Source organism: Erinaceus europaeus, chromosome 1, assembly GCF_950295315.1.
Source record: "Erinaceus europaeus chromosome 1, mEriEur2.1, whole genome shotgun sequence".
Taxonomy (NCBI): Eukaryota; Metazoa; Chordata; class Mammalia; order Eulipotyphla; family Erinaceidae; genus Erinaceus; species Erinaceus europaeus.
In genome coordinates, this window is record NC_080162.1 from 208,010,473 (window position 1) to 208,024,308 (window position 13,836).

Genomic DNA, 13,836 nt, shown 5'->3' on the forward strand with positions numbered 1-13,836 from the left:
CCAGACCATATATATATATATTTTTTTAAACATGTGTCTTTTAAAATACTTGCACCTTTAATACACCACAGAATAACATGAACATGGCTTTGTAAGTACCAAGGAGACAACACAATACAAGGACTCTTTTTATTGTGGTATTCCCAACCCAGACTCTCTTTCTGCCTCTAAATCTACCTGAGTGTACAGGAAAGCTCCCACAATAGGGGATTACCCCACTCGGGTGTCAACAGAGGCCCACTGTCTGCTGCAGATTTATGTAAGTTACATCGCTTGTGGCCTTTTACAAGTCGTCTATGACCTTCAAAGCTTTGGGTTCATTTCAGAGAAGCTTCCCTGCTCTGCTCATTAAACTTAAGGGCTTTGAACATGGGATAGAGGTAATGATTGGATAGAAAGCGTTAATCTGTTCATTTACTTCCCAGCCTCCAAAAAAGGCCTGTTTAAAAAAAAAAATGAATCAACCTAAGTGTCCATTTACAAGTGCTTGAATAGAGAAGTTCTGAGGTAGAATTTGGGAAATAGCATAATCGTTATGGTTATGCAAAAGACTTTCATACCTAAATCTTCAAGGTCCAGGTGTAATCCCTCACACCACCATTAACCAGACCTGTGCAGTGCTTTGGAAAAAAAAGGGGGGGGTGCAGGTGGTGGCACACCTGGTTAAACACACACATTTCAGTGTGCAAGGACCCAGGTTTAAGGCCCTGGTTCCCACCTGCAGGGGGAAAGCTTCACGAGTGGTGAAGCAGGTCTGCTTGTCTGTTTCTCTGTCTCTCTCCCTATCTCCTCCTCTCTCAATTTCTCTCTGTCTCATCTAATGAAACATAAAAAAAAGAAAAAAGAAAGGGAAAAAAGTTGTGGGATAACTATCATCTTAAAGGCAACACTACTCAGTCATTAAAAATTACACAGTTGTTTTTCCAACTATGACACCAACTCCCCAGACAATAACCTGGGTCCATCTGCATATCAGATGTCAGGCGAAGGCAAAAACTAGTAAAGCCATGGGCCCTTTGGAATAGACCTAAAATAGACCCACTAGCTTTTTCCAAAATGGACACCCCAAATCTTCATCTGCAATATTCTTGCCTTTAGGTTCATGATTAGTCACTAATTTGTTCTGCTTTATATTTTTTCTTATTATTATTTATTTTCCCTTTTGTTGCCCTTGTTGTTTTATTGTTGTTGTAGTTATTACTTTTGTTGTTGTTGATGTCGTCATTGTTGAATAGGACAGAGAGAAATGGAGAGAGGAGGGGCTTGGGGGCTCCAGTTGGGTTCCTTACATCAGTCCTTGTGCTTTGCACCATGTGCACTCAACCCACTGCGCTACCGCCTGACCTCCCTGCTTTATATCTTAACTCTTTTTCAGCCATCACGTTCTGGATGATACCATGATGCCAACCTGACTTCCTTGGGCAGAGGATCCTAGCATGTGTCTTGGAGCCCCACCTCCTCAGATCCCTGCCTCACTAGGGAAAGAGAGAGACAGGCTGGGAATGTGCATCGACCTGTCAACACCCATGTTCAGTGGGGAAGCAATTACAGAAGCCAGACCCTCCACCTTCTGCACCCCATAATATGTCCCCAGAGGTATAAAGAATAGGAAAACTTCCAATGGATGGGGATAGGGTAAGGAATTCTGGTGGTAGGAATTGTATCTATGTATCTGTCTATGTATCTATATAACTATCTATCTACTTATCTCTCTGTCCTTGTAACTATCTATGTTTCTTATTGATTTGACCCATCCTCCACTTTCCCACAAGGCAGCACTGAATAGGTTCTCCTTTAGGAAGCCCAGCAAAGACAGCCCACAACCTACTGTTCTGTCATTTTCTGCATGCCTGCCCTCTTGCTTCCACGGGGATGATGCCAGGAGCCCTTAAGAAGCACTGGACCATCCTCATTTCTTCTGGTCCACTCCCAGCTTCCCTCTGCCCTTAACGTTCTACTGATGCAGCGAAAACCAGTTCCTCTGCAGCAAATATTTTTCGAGCCCAGCAGGGCACCCCGGAAGACAGTTGAGTAAGTTCAAGAGCAAATAGCTGCTGAAGGAGCTTTGAGTCCAGGAAGGAAGGAACCAGCCCTTGGTGAGAGCACTCACAGACAGCCAAGCACATTGCCCAATCTTATCCTCCACATGGAATTCCAGGGGAGGTGTTCTGAGGGCTTCCCCACAAGAACCTAGAAGAGCTAAAAGAGAAACGGAGGCACAGCGTTCTCAGGAGGCCACGTAGCTCCAGAGCGGCTGAACCGGCACTCAAGTGCAGTTTTTGTCCAGAGCCAATTCATGAGCCGATGTCCACAAGTCGTGATGTCTGCATTTCTGCTATTCTCACCCTTCATATTAAAGTTATTAAAGTGGGTGGAACATACACGTCACCAAGGAAGAGAACACGTAAAGAAACCATGGTAGGGAAAGGTTAGAACTGGAAGTAAGTGCCATAAAGTCTTGTCTTTGTTTACTTATTGCTCCAGGTGGATAAGGACTTGGCTGCACTTCCCAGTAATCATAAGGCAAAAAGGGAAATAGCATCATCAGTTTTTTTTTGTTTTTTTTGTGGCTTCCCCTTCCCCTTTCCTTCCAGCCTCCCTTCTCTCTCAAGACACAGAATTAAAGACTGGGTCAGGGAGTCTGCTCAGACTCAAACTCAAGGCCTGGTCATTGTTATCTATTGCCGTTTAATAAGTAAAATCTGGTGGTCTGGGAGGTGGTGCAGTGGATAAAGCATTGGACTCTCAACCATGAGGTCCTGAGTTCCATCCCCGGCAGCACATGTACCAGAGTAATGTCTGGTTCTTTCTCTCCTCCTATCTTTCTCATGAATAAATAAGTTCTTTAAAAAATAATACTAATAAGCAGAGCCTGAAGACACTGCAGGAAAACAATTATATATTCTCTCCTAAATGTATTGAACCAGAACTCCAGACTCACCTCCCCTGGTGATTCTGGCTGAGGGCTTTCCAAAGTCTATGCTCAGGGCATGGCCAGAGTTCCAGGCTGGGCTGGGGGAGACACCTTCCAGGTTGCTTCTGTGCTATCTGATAGACTTCAAGAGCTGAAGACTGTCCCTCCCACCTGGGCCTCTCTGCTTAGTGAGTGGCCCAAGAGCAAGACCCTTCTCTACTTACAGAATGGTCTGAGACAGAGCTCAAGAAAGTGCTTAGACAGTGTCACATCTGTCTGTCTGTCTGTCTATCTATCTATCATCTATCTTTCTATCATCTATATTCCTTTCTGTCTGTCATCTATCTATACACCATCTATTTTTCTATCATCTATCTTTCTACCATCTACCACAAAGAAGCACCATGACCTGCACTAAATGCAATTCCGGGGGCCAAGCAGTGGTGCGCCTGGTTAAGCCCTCTTAGTGTTTCCCTGCCAGCCCTCAGTGATTTCTCAAGTTTGAGGTGTGTTTTCTCCATACTTCGCATGCTCAGCTCCTGGCATCTGTCCTGTATGCTCTGGGCTTGGCTGCTGTGTACCAAGGAAAGTTTAATTAACATTGAATTCCTTCCTGACTGCCTCCCTACCATCAGCTTGGGGTATTCTAGCTGGCATCTCATCTGAAGCAAAACCAAATATACTGAAGGACTCACTGGAGCAAATGTGTCCTGGTGAGGTCTCTGCGTCAGCCCCAGAGCTGACAGTCTGGAGAAGGCAGTGAGTTCCCTTTTGAGGCTCGAGACTGGGCTGGGAGAATTAGCTTTTCCTTGGAAAGTCCCCTTTTTGTGTGTGTCTGATTACTGCTTTCCAGCTCATATAAAATGCTCTCCTCAGAAAACACAAGTAGAACCTGAAATGGAGTTGGTGTACTGCACCAAAGTAAAAGACTCTGGGCTGGGTGGGGGAGAGAATACAGGTCCAAAAAGAATGACAGAAGACCTAGTGGGGGTTGTATTATTATGTGGAAAACTCAGACATCTTATGTACAAACTATTGTATTTACTGTCGAATGTAAAACATTAATTCCCCAATAAAGAAATAAAAAAGAAGCTCTTCTCATACTACTTTGAGTCAGCCTTTCCAACTAAAATGACCCCCACAAGTACATCTTACCTGAAAACTGACACTTAATAGAGCCAGGGGAGACTGAGGAAGTAGGGAAGTGAGTGGGGAGGCATGTTATCCTTTCTCACTAGACGCTTGACGTCTCATCACCCAATCTGGTCCCCTACGCCTACACTGAACTTCTCTGTTCCAGACTCTTGGAAACAGAGTTGGCAGTCAGCTGAGGTCAAGAACAAACACCTCATCACAGACCCCTGCAAGCGTCCACCCGGCTTTGACCTAGCACGTTATGATTGGGCCCTCCTCAATCGCTATCGAACAGGCCATGGCCGGTGCGCCGCTATGTTCCATCGCTGGGGAGCCAGAGACGACCCGAACTGCCCCTGCGGCTCCAGACAGACTATGACCCACATAGTCAACGACTGACTGCCACCTCTCCAGATTCAAAGGAGGTCTCGAACCTTTACATCAGGCTCAACCTGACGCTGTTGACTGGCTACGGAAGAAGGGCAAACGCTAGAAGAAGAACTAGAACACATTTAATGCTTCCTCCTTCCTTCGTGGATTTGTTCTTCCCGTGGTTTTCATCCAGCGTCTTCTAAATGCCTGATAAGGGGTGATACAATATAGAGATGTGACACAGTCACGAGAAGAGTGACTTGACCTGTCAGAAATAGACAGTCTGAGAAAGGCCACCAACTCACAAGAATATATGCTCTGCTGGGGGTGAAATGTCAGCCAGAAAGTTTCTTGATCCCAACAGCTCAAGCTTAGAAGTTCTCACCTAGGGAGTCGGGCGGTAGCACAACGGGTTAAGCGCACATGGTGTGAAGCTCAAGGTCCGGCATAAGGATCCCAGTTCAAGCCCCCGGCTCCTCACCTGTAGGGAAGTCGATTCACAGGCGGTGAAGCAGGTTTGCAGGTGTCTATCTTTCTCTCCCCCTCTGTCAATAAAAAAACAACAAGGGCAACAAAAGGAAAAATAAATAAATTAATTAATTAATTAATTAATTAATTAAAAAAAGAAGAAGTTCTCACCTAGGGACCTGGTGGTGGTGCACCTGGTTGGGCGCCCATGTTACAATGTGCAAGGACCCAGGTTCAAGCCCCTGGTCCCACCTGCAGGAGGAAAGCTTCACAAGTGGTGAAGCAGGGCTGCAAGTGTCTCCCTGCCTCTCTTCCACTCTATTACCCCCCTTTGCTCTCAGTTTCTGACTGTCCCTATCCAATCAATCAATAAAAATAAATAATAAAAAAGTCTCTGTAGCAGAGACCCAGACCCCCTGAGATTCTTTATTCTTTTTTCTTTCTATTTTTCCTGACAAGACAGAGAGAAATTGAGAGAGGCAGGGAGATAGAGAGGACAAGAGAAAGATAGATACCTGCAGACCTGTTTAAGCTTTGCCACTGCAGATGCGGGGGGGCTAGGACCCCAGTCCTTACACATGATGATATGTGTGCTTGACTAGGTGCACCATGCCCAAATCCCTATTCTCTCTCCTTCTCTTTCCATTTTTTAAAAATATTAATTTATTTATTCCTTTTTGTTGTCCTTGTTTTATTGTTGTAGTTATTATTGTTGTTGCTATTGATATCATTGTTGTTGGATAAGACAAAGAGAAATGGAGAGAGGAGGGGAAGAAAGAGAGGGAGAGAGAAAGATAGACACCTGCAGACCTGCTTCACCGCTTGTGAAGTGACTCCCCTGCAGGTGGGGAGCCAGGGCCTCGAACTGGAGTCCTTACGCCAGTCCTTGCACTTTGTGCCACCTGCGCTTAACCCACTACACTACCACCCAACTCCTTCTCTCTCTCTTTCTCTCTCTCTCTTAAATAAAACAATGTGGGGACCAGGTAGTGGCGCACCTGGTTGAGTGCACACATTATAGTGCGAACAACCCCGGTTCAAGCCCCTGGTCCCCACTTGCAGGGGGATAGCTTCACCAGTGGTGAAGCAAGGCTGCAGGTGTCTCTCTCTCTCTCCCCCTCTATCTCCCCTGTCCTCTCTGTCAGAATTTCTCTCTGTCTCTATCTAATAAATACATAAATGAACGAAAATGTTAAAAATGTCCTTTATGTGGCCTGGAAGCTGGTGTGTGGCCAGAGCTCAGGACTGGGAAGCAGAAGTTCAAAGTCTGATCTCCAGCATCACCATGTGCCAAGAGTAATGCCCTGGTTCTTGCTTCCTCTCTTCTCCCACATGTTAATAATTTTTTTTTAAATGTAAAAAATGTGAATTTTATTTATTTCTTAAGAGATAGGCAGGTTAAGGAAGAATGAGAGGAGAGAAGTCAGAGCAACACTCTGGTGTTTGTGGGGCCAGGGGTCAAGTACACAACCTCATACTTTTATTTTATTTTATCCTCATACTTTGAGGTCCAGAGCTCCAAACATCAGGCTGCTTTTGAGCCTTGATTAGTTTGTTCTATAGCAAGCTTTTCTTTTTCTTTTGTTTATATTTATTTATTTCCTTTTTGTTGTCCTTGTTTTATTGTTGTAGTTCTTATTGTTGTTGTTACTGATGTTGTTGGATAGGACAGAGAGAAATGGAGAGCTGAGGGGAAGACAGAGACGGGGAGAGAAAGACAGACACCTGCAGACCTGCTTCACCACCTGTGAAGTGACTCCCCTGCAGGTGGGGAGCCCGGGGCTTGAACCGGGATCCTGATGCCGGTCCTTGTGCTTTGTGTCACGTGCTCTTAACCCACTGCGCTACCTCCCAGCTCCCAAGCTTTTCTTTTTCTTAAAAATCATTTATCTATTTACTTATTGAGAGAGAGAGACTCAGATCATCAGTCTGGCACAAGTGAGGCCAGGGATCAAACTCAGGACGTCAAGCTTCAAAGCTCTATCCACCTTGCTACCTGCCAGGTCACTTGTGACCATTATTTTATTTCTCTCACCTCTTTTAGGGAAAAAAAAAATTCAGTTTGGTTGTATCTAAGCACTTCCCTCTACAGAAGCAGGAATTCAGAAGACACACACAAACCCTGGTGTCTATTTATTACATTATTCAGAACCACCAAGAGTTAGGAGCAATGTAAATGCCCGTGGAAGAAAGATTATCTAAAGAAGTCGTGTGTGTGAGTGTGTGTGTATGTGTGATGAAATAGGGCTCGACTATGAGAAATTAGTAGGGGAGGGACTAGATGGTATCATACTTAGTGACATAAGTCAGACCAAGAGAGACAAACACCTTCTGACTTCACCTATGGTTACCACAGAGGGAAACCAAGAGAACGAATGAACTTAATGAAAGTAAAAGCAAAATTCTAGACTGTAAACCCGAATTAGTAGTTACCGAAGAGGAGGGGATATGTAAATCAGGTGAAAGGGACCAATTATATAGTGACTAATAGAATTGGAGTTTTATTAGCAAGAATCAGGGTATTGCACCAAAGTCAAAGACTCTGGGCTGGGTCTTGGATCATGATGGCAGAGGAGGACCTAGTGGGGGTTGCATTGTTTTGTGGAAAATTGGGAAATGTTAAACATTAAACAAACTATCGTATTTTATTGTCAACTATAAACCATTAACCCCTCAATAAAGAGATTTTAAAAAAATGAATGGGGGGGTAGATAGCATAGTGGATATGCAGAGAGACTCTCATGCAGAGACTCCAAAGTCCTAGCTCAATCCTTGCACAGCCATAAACCATTGCTGAGGAGGGCTCTGGTAATATATATCTGTGACATTGTATATGTAGATGTGGATGTACACATGAAACTTATGTTACGATGTAATGCTATGTCAACAAAGTTATTTTAAAATAGTTAAAATAAATAAGACCTATCCCCTCTAACAATTCTGAGTAGCACAGAGAGTGTCCTTTAACCTAGGCTCAGGGACACAAAGATGAACACACCCAATTCCTATTTTCAGGAATTCATAATTTGGAAGAGAAAAACTGTGAGTTGTCATAGTTAGTGCAAGGATAGGGGTTGTCTCAGACCAGTTTATTTATTTCATTTTAATTATCTTTATTTATTTATTGGATAGAGACAGTTAGAAATTGAGAGAGGAGTGGGAGTTAGAGAGGGAGAGAGACAGAGAGACACCTGCAGCCCTGCTTCACCACTCGCAAAGATTTCCCCCTACCGGTGGGGGCTGGGGTCTCAAAACTGGTTCCTTGTGCATTGTAAAGTGTGCGCTCAACCAGGTGCGCCACCACCCGGCCCTTCTCAGACCAGATTATTGAGTTCATTGTGCCTCGGTTTCCTTTTCTGAAAATCTAAGATGGTATGTCAACCACTGTGTTGTAAACCACTGACCTCCTCATAAAATGTGTGTGTGTGTGTGTGTGTGTGTGTGTGTGTGTGTGTGTGTGTGTGAGTGGACAGAGCACTTATGAGAGCATCTTCCTCACAGAAGATTTTTCTGATGCTCATTTAAATTGATAAGTGTGAAGTGCACAAAGTTCTTGGAACAGAGCAAGCTCCAGGTTTTTCCCCCCTCTGAGTACAGGACAAAAATAATGAAGATGAAGCAATGAATGACTCAGTTCTGGGAAGTTCGGCCCAGGACATCTTCCCAAAGGCCTTCCTGAACTTGTTGTGATGCTCTTTCCCAAGCTCCACCCTAGAGAGCCTGACTCTGCGGATTTGGGGCAAGTTCTAGGTTGTAGTGTCTGTCCCCCATTTCTCTACTACCCTGAGCATGAGCCATGGAAGAACAACAGTCCTGGGGTTCAGATGGGGATTGCTCGAGGAGGGGCAGTGAGCAGCCTTGCTGGGTGTAAAAGTCTCTGAACTGACAGACTCGCTGGCCAGCAGTTGAACTGGGTGCAGGGCACAGGGCACAGGGTAGCGGACAGCAGGAGCACAGAGGCAGGAGGAGGGGCTCAGGGGAGAAGGGGCCCTGGGGGGGAGGGGGGCTCTGGGGGGGAGAGGATGCTAGCAGCAGGGTGGCCTGGTGTCCCCTGCGGGGAAGAGCGTGCTGAATCAAGTTCAGTGGAAACCTGCCAGAAGCAAATTTGGGAAATGAAATTTGTTTGCATTTGGGGCTGAAGTGATGGCACCCAGAAGCCAGAAGCAGCTGCCATGAGGGAAACTGCTTCCAAGATCTCTGATAAGGATCCGCAGACCCGGCCAGGCCACTGGCTCTCCCTTTGAACAGCCGCCCCACCCACCCCGGTGACTCAGCCCAGGGGAGCTTGTGAGGGTTCTGCTCCCATTTCTAAAGAGAAAAAAAAAAAAAGATAGATCACGTAAGTTCATTTATTTATTTATTTATTTTAAGGATTTGCAGCTGGAAGCAGTTTGAAGAAGTAAAGCCCCTTCAGAGAAAGAACTCAGTTCACATTCTGCTGTCGCTAGCTGTGTGACCTCCACAAGCCCTAGCTTGCCCGAAGCCTCCGTGCTCCCAGGAGGAGGGGAGTCCACAGAGAATGAGTGACCTAATCTGGGTGAAGCGTTTGGCACCCTGCATGGCACAAAGTGAAAGCTCACTGGGTGATGCCACGCTAGTCACTTTTCATCACAAAAAGAGAACTCGCATCCAGAAAGAGGAAGACACTATCAGCCTCAGCTATGAGCAAACTTCATCTAGGACTTGTGGAGGAAAAACAAAACCTATCAGAAGTGTGTGTGGCTAAGAGAGGCCTATGACTACAGTCCTCATGAGTGGCCTTAGACCCTAGAAAGGAAAAGCTCAGTGTTTAGAGGAGCAAAAGCGTGGGAGTAGGGCAGAGGTAGACAGCATAATGGTTATGCAAAGAGATCCTTATCCCGGAGGCTCCAAAGTTCCAGGTTCAATCCCCAGCACCACCGCAAACCAGAGCTGAGTACTGTTCTCACAAAACATTAACAACAAAACAGCTTTATAGGGCAGGGGAAGTAGCATAACGGTTATGCAAACAGACTCACATGCCTGAGGCTCCCAGATCCCAGGTTCAATCCCTGGCACCAACATAAATCAGAGCTGGATAAATCAGGATTATGGCAAAAACCAAAACAAGGGGCTTGGGTGGTAGCACAGCGGGTTAAACACACATGGCGAAAAGCTCAAGGACCAGCTTAAATATACAGGTTCAAACCCCCAGCTCCCCACCTGCAGGGGAGTCACTTCACAAGCCGTGAAGCAGGTCTGCAGGTGTCTGTCTTTCTCTCTCCCTCTGTCTTCCCAACCTCTCTCCATTTCTCTCTGTCCTAACCAGTGACAACGACAACAATGACAACAATAACAATCACAACAATGATAAACAACAAGGGCAACAAATGGGGGGGGGGGGAAGAGCCTCCAGGGACAGTGGATTCATGGTGCAGGCACTGGAGCCCCAGCGATAATCCTGGAGGCAAAAGAGAAAAAAAGAAAACAGCTTTATAGGGTGAGGGAGACAGCATAGTGGTTATGCAAACAGACTCTTGTGCTTGAGACTCCCAGGTTCCAGGTTCAATCCTGACCACCACTATAAACCAGAGATAAGCTCTGGTAAAAACAAACAAACAAACAACAACAACAACAAAAACTCCAAGGGTGGAAATTCACTTAAGGAATGCACACACAGTGGTCCGGGATGTGGCACAGTGGATAAAGTGCTGGGCTCTCAAACATGAGGTCCTGAGTTCAATCCCTGGCAGCATATGTACCAGAGTGATGTCTGGTTCTTTCTCTCTCCTCCTATTTCTCATTAATAAAAAATAAATAAATAAATAAATAAATAAATAAATAAATAAAAGGAACACACACACACACACACCTCCTTCTTCAGCTGGCCTGCCAGCCATGCCATTGTGAGACTGGAAGGAGGAAGGAAGGAGCAGAAGGGATGAGGCTTCCTGGGTGAGGAGAGGGAAGAGAAAGTGCTGTGAAAAAGGGAAGGAAGAGGGCTTGGGAGTGGTGTGTGGTGGCGTGCAGTGCAGAAAGGAGGTGAGCTTTGAGGGAGCAGAGGCCATGGGGCCGGCCCCTGTGAGCAGTCAGGATGGAAGCTTGTGTCCCCCAGTTAGGCAGTGAACACAGTGGACTGAGACTGTCTCTGTCCAATAAATAAAGATAATGATTTAAAATGATAAAGCAGGGCTGCAGATGTCTGTCTTTCTCCCTGTCTATTTCTCCCCTTTCCTCTCCATTTCTGGCTGTCTCTATCCAGTAAGTAAATAAAGATAATTAAAGAAGAAACCTTTCTGTGATATAGACCAGGAGGTGGTGCAGTGGATAAAAGGTAACAGTAACAGAAACAAAAAGAGGGGCCTGGTGGTGGCCTACCTTGTAGAGTGCGCATGTTGTTACACACAAGGACCCAGGTTCAAGTCCTCAGTCCCCACCTGCAGGAGGGAAGCTTCACAAGCAGTGAAGTGATGTTATCCTTTCCTGTTCATTATCTCCCCCATACTTCTCAATTTTTCCCTGTCTCTGTCCTGTAAATAAGAAAAAAAAAAAGGTGGATTGCACAAAAATCAAGGACTCTGGGGTGGTGTGAAGGCTCAGGTCCTAGAACGTGAAGGTGGAGAAGGACCTAGGTGGGGTTAGAGTATGATGTGGAAAACTAAGAAATGTCACATATGGACCAACTACTGTATTTTATTGTCCATTGTAAACCATTAATCCCCCAATAAAGAAAAAAATATATAATTTCTCTTATTATAAACCACTCAGGTAGTCTGGAAGGTAGCACAGTGGATAAAGCTTTGGATTTTCAAGCATGAGGTCCCGAGTTCAGTCCCCAGCAGCCCATGTACCAGAGTGATGTCTGGTTTCTCTCTCTCTCTCATTCTCTTTCTCTCTCTCTCTCTCTCTCTCTCTCTCTCTCGAGAGAGAGAGAGAGAGAACCAGACATCACTCTGGTACATGGGATGCCAGGGATTGAACTCAAGACCTCATGCTTGAGAGTCCAATGCCTTTTCCACTGTGCCATCCCCCAGACCACCAAAAAATAACATCTTTACAACTTCTTTTTAAAAGTAAATGAAATAAACTGCTGAGTTGTTGCAGTTGCTGTTGCAGGCCCCTGCTCCACTGCAGAAGAGTCACCGTGCAGACAGCGCTTTCTGAGAGCCTTCTCTGCGATGACAGGCCTGTCACTTCTGAACCAGGCCCTCACTTTGCATCCTCTGTGGTAGCAGTTCTAGTTTCAGTTAACAAGAGCCATGCAGCGCAAGAACCTCTGGCCCAGCCACCCCTCAGCACCTCAGGAAAAACACCCACCACAATCCAGAGGAAAGCGTGCATGGTCTCCCAAGGCCAGTGATAAGTGGGCTTTTGGGGTGTAGGGCTGGTTGGTTCCTGGGGAGAACTTCCCAGTGTGAGTGAGTGCTGGTGGGAGTTTTGAAAGACCAGGAAATAAGGGATTTCAAAAATGTCATATGATCTCAAGGGGGAGGAGGGTTGGGTGCCTCTGCTTTTGTTTTTCTTTTCTTTTTTTTTTAAGACCTTTTATTTATTTATTCTATTTATTTATTTTCCCTTTTGTTGCCCTTGTTTTTATTGTTGTCGTTGTTGTTGGATAGGACAGAGAGAAATGGAGAGAGGAGGGTAAGACAGAGAGGGGGAGAGAAAGACAGACACCTGCAGACCTGCTTCACCGTCTGTGAAGTGACTCCCCTACAGGTGGGGAGCCAAGGCTTGAACTGGGATCCTTACACCGGGTCCTTGTCCTTTGCGCCATGTGCACTTAACCTGCTGCGCTACAGCCCGACTCCCTGTTTTTGTTTTTCTTTCAGAGTTCTGATTCCAACTCTAACCTTTACTTGTCATTTGAGCTGCTCCAAGCTAAGCCTCTCCCCCTGTGAAGCTGTGATCACACATCCCGTATGCTGGGCACATCCACACCTAAGACTTCTCAGCCAGTCTTTTCATTCTCAAAGGACTACTAGTTTATGTAAAGGAAAACCTAATCTAACCTTTGTGGCCAGTTTTATAGTCTTTTTTTTTTTTTAATATGAAGGTATTAAATGTCATGTATTTCTTTATTATTATTTATTTATTTTGGATAAAGATGTAGAGAAATTGAAAGAGATGAAGATAGAGAGAAACCCCATAGCCTTGCTTGACCATTCATGAAGCTTCTGCCCTACAGGTGGGGTCCAGGAGGCTTGAACCGGGGTCCTTGTGCACTATAATGTGTGCACACAACCAGGTAAACTATCACCTGGCTCCACTTTTCTTTCTTTCATTTTTATTTATTTGAGACAGAGAAGTCAATGAGGAGGGGAAGATAGGGAGAGAGACAGAGAGACACTTGCAGCCCTGCTTCGCCTTCCGCCTGCAAGTGTGGGCCAGGGGCTCGATCCCCGATCCTTGCACATTGTAACATATGTGCTCAACCAGGTGTGCCAACACCTGGCCCCCAAACATGCTTGTCAAGCAACAGTTTCCCACCTGGACATTCTGACATTCTACTTGCTGCCAGGACCATGAACCACTTGTATGGGAGAGTCATTTTCAGGCAGTTTTGTTTAGGGTGAGGCCAAATTGAGTTTATTGGTAAGGGCTACCACCTACTAGCTATGGAGTGCTGAAAATTCACTCACTGCCCTCTTTGGGTCTACCAATCTCAATCTCTCTCTGTCTCTTTGTTAAGCCAGAGCACTGCTCAACTCTGATTCATGGTGATGAGGGGGATTGAACCTGGGACTTTGGAGCCTCGGGCAAGAGAGTCTCTCTGCATCCCCATTATGCCATTTACCCCTTCCCTCTCCCTCAATCTCTAAAGGTCATTTCCCCCCTTAGAGCTGTGAACCTAACAATAGTATGTGATTTGGGTGGTAGCGCAGCGGGTTAAGCGCAGGTGGCGCAAAGCACAAGGACCGGCTTAAGGATCCAGGTTCGAGCCCCCGGCTCCCCACCTTCAGGGGAGTCGCTTCACAGGTGGTGAAGCA

General features: G+C 45.7%; 1 non-coding gene across 1 annotated transcript; it reads left to right on the forward strand.

Moving 5' to 3' along the window:
• The first annotated feature begins 301 nt into the window (after window positions 1–301).
• Window positions 302–434, forward strand: LOC132542900 (small nucleolar RNA SNORA36 family). The gene has a single exon (XR_009553868.1). It is a non-coding gene; the product is annotated as a small nucleolar RNA SNORA36 family (small nucleolar RNA).
• The last annotated feature ends 13,402 nt before the right edge of the window (window positions 435–13,836 follow it).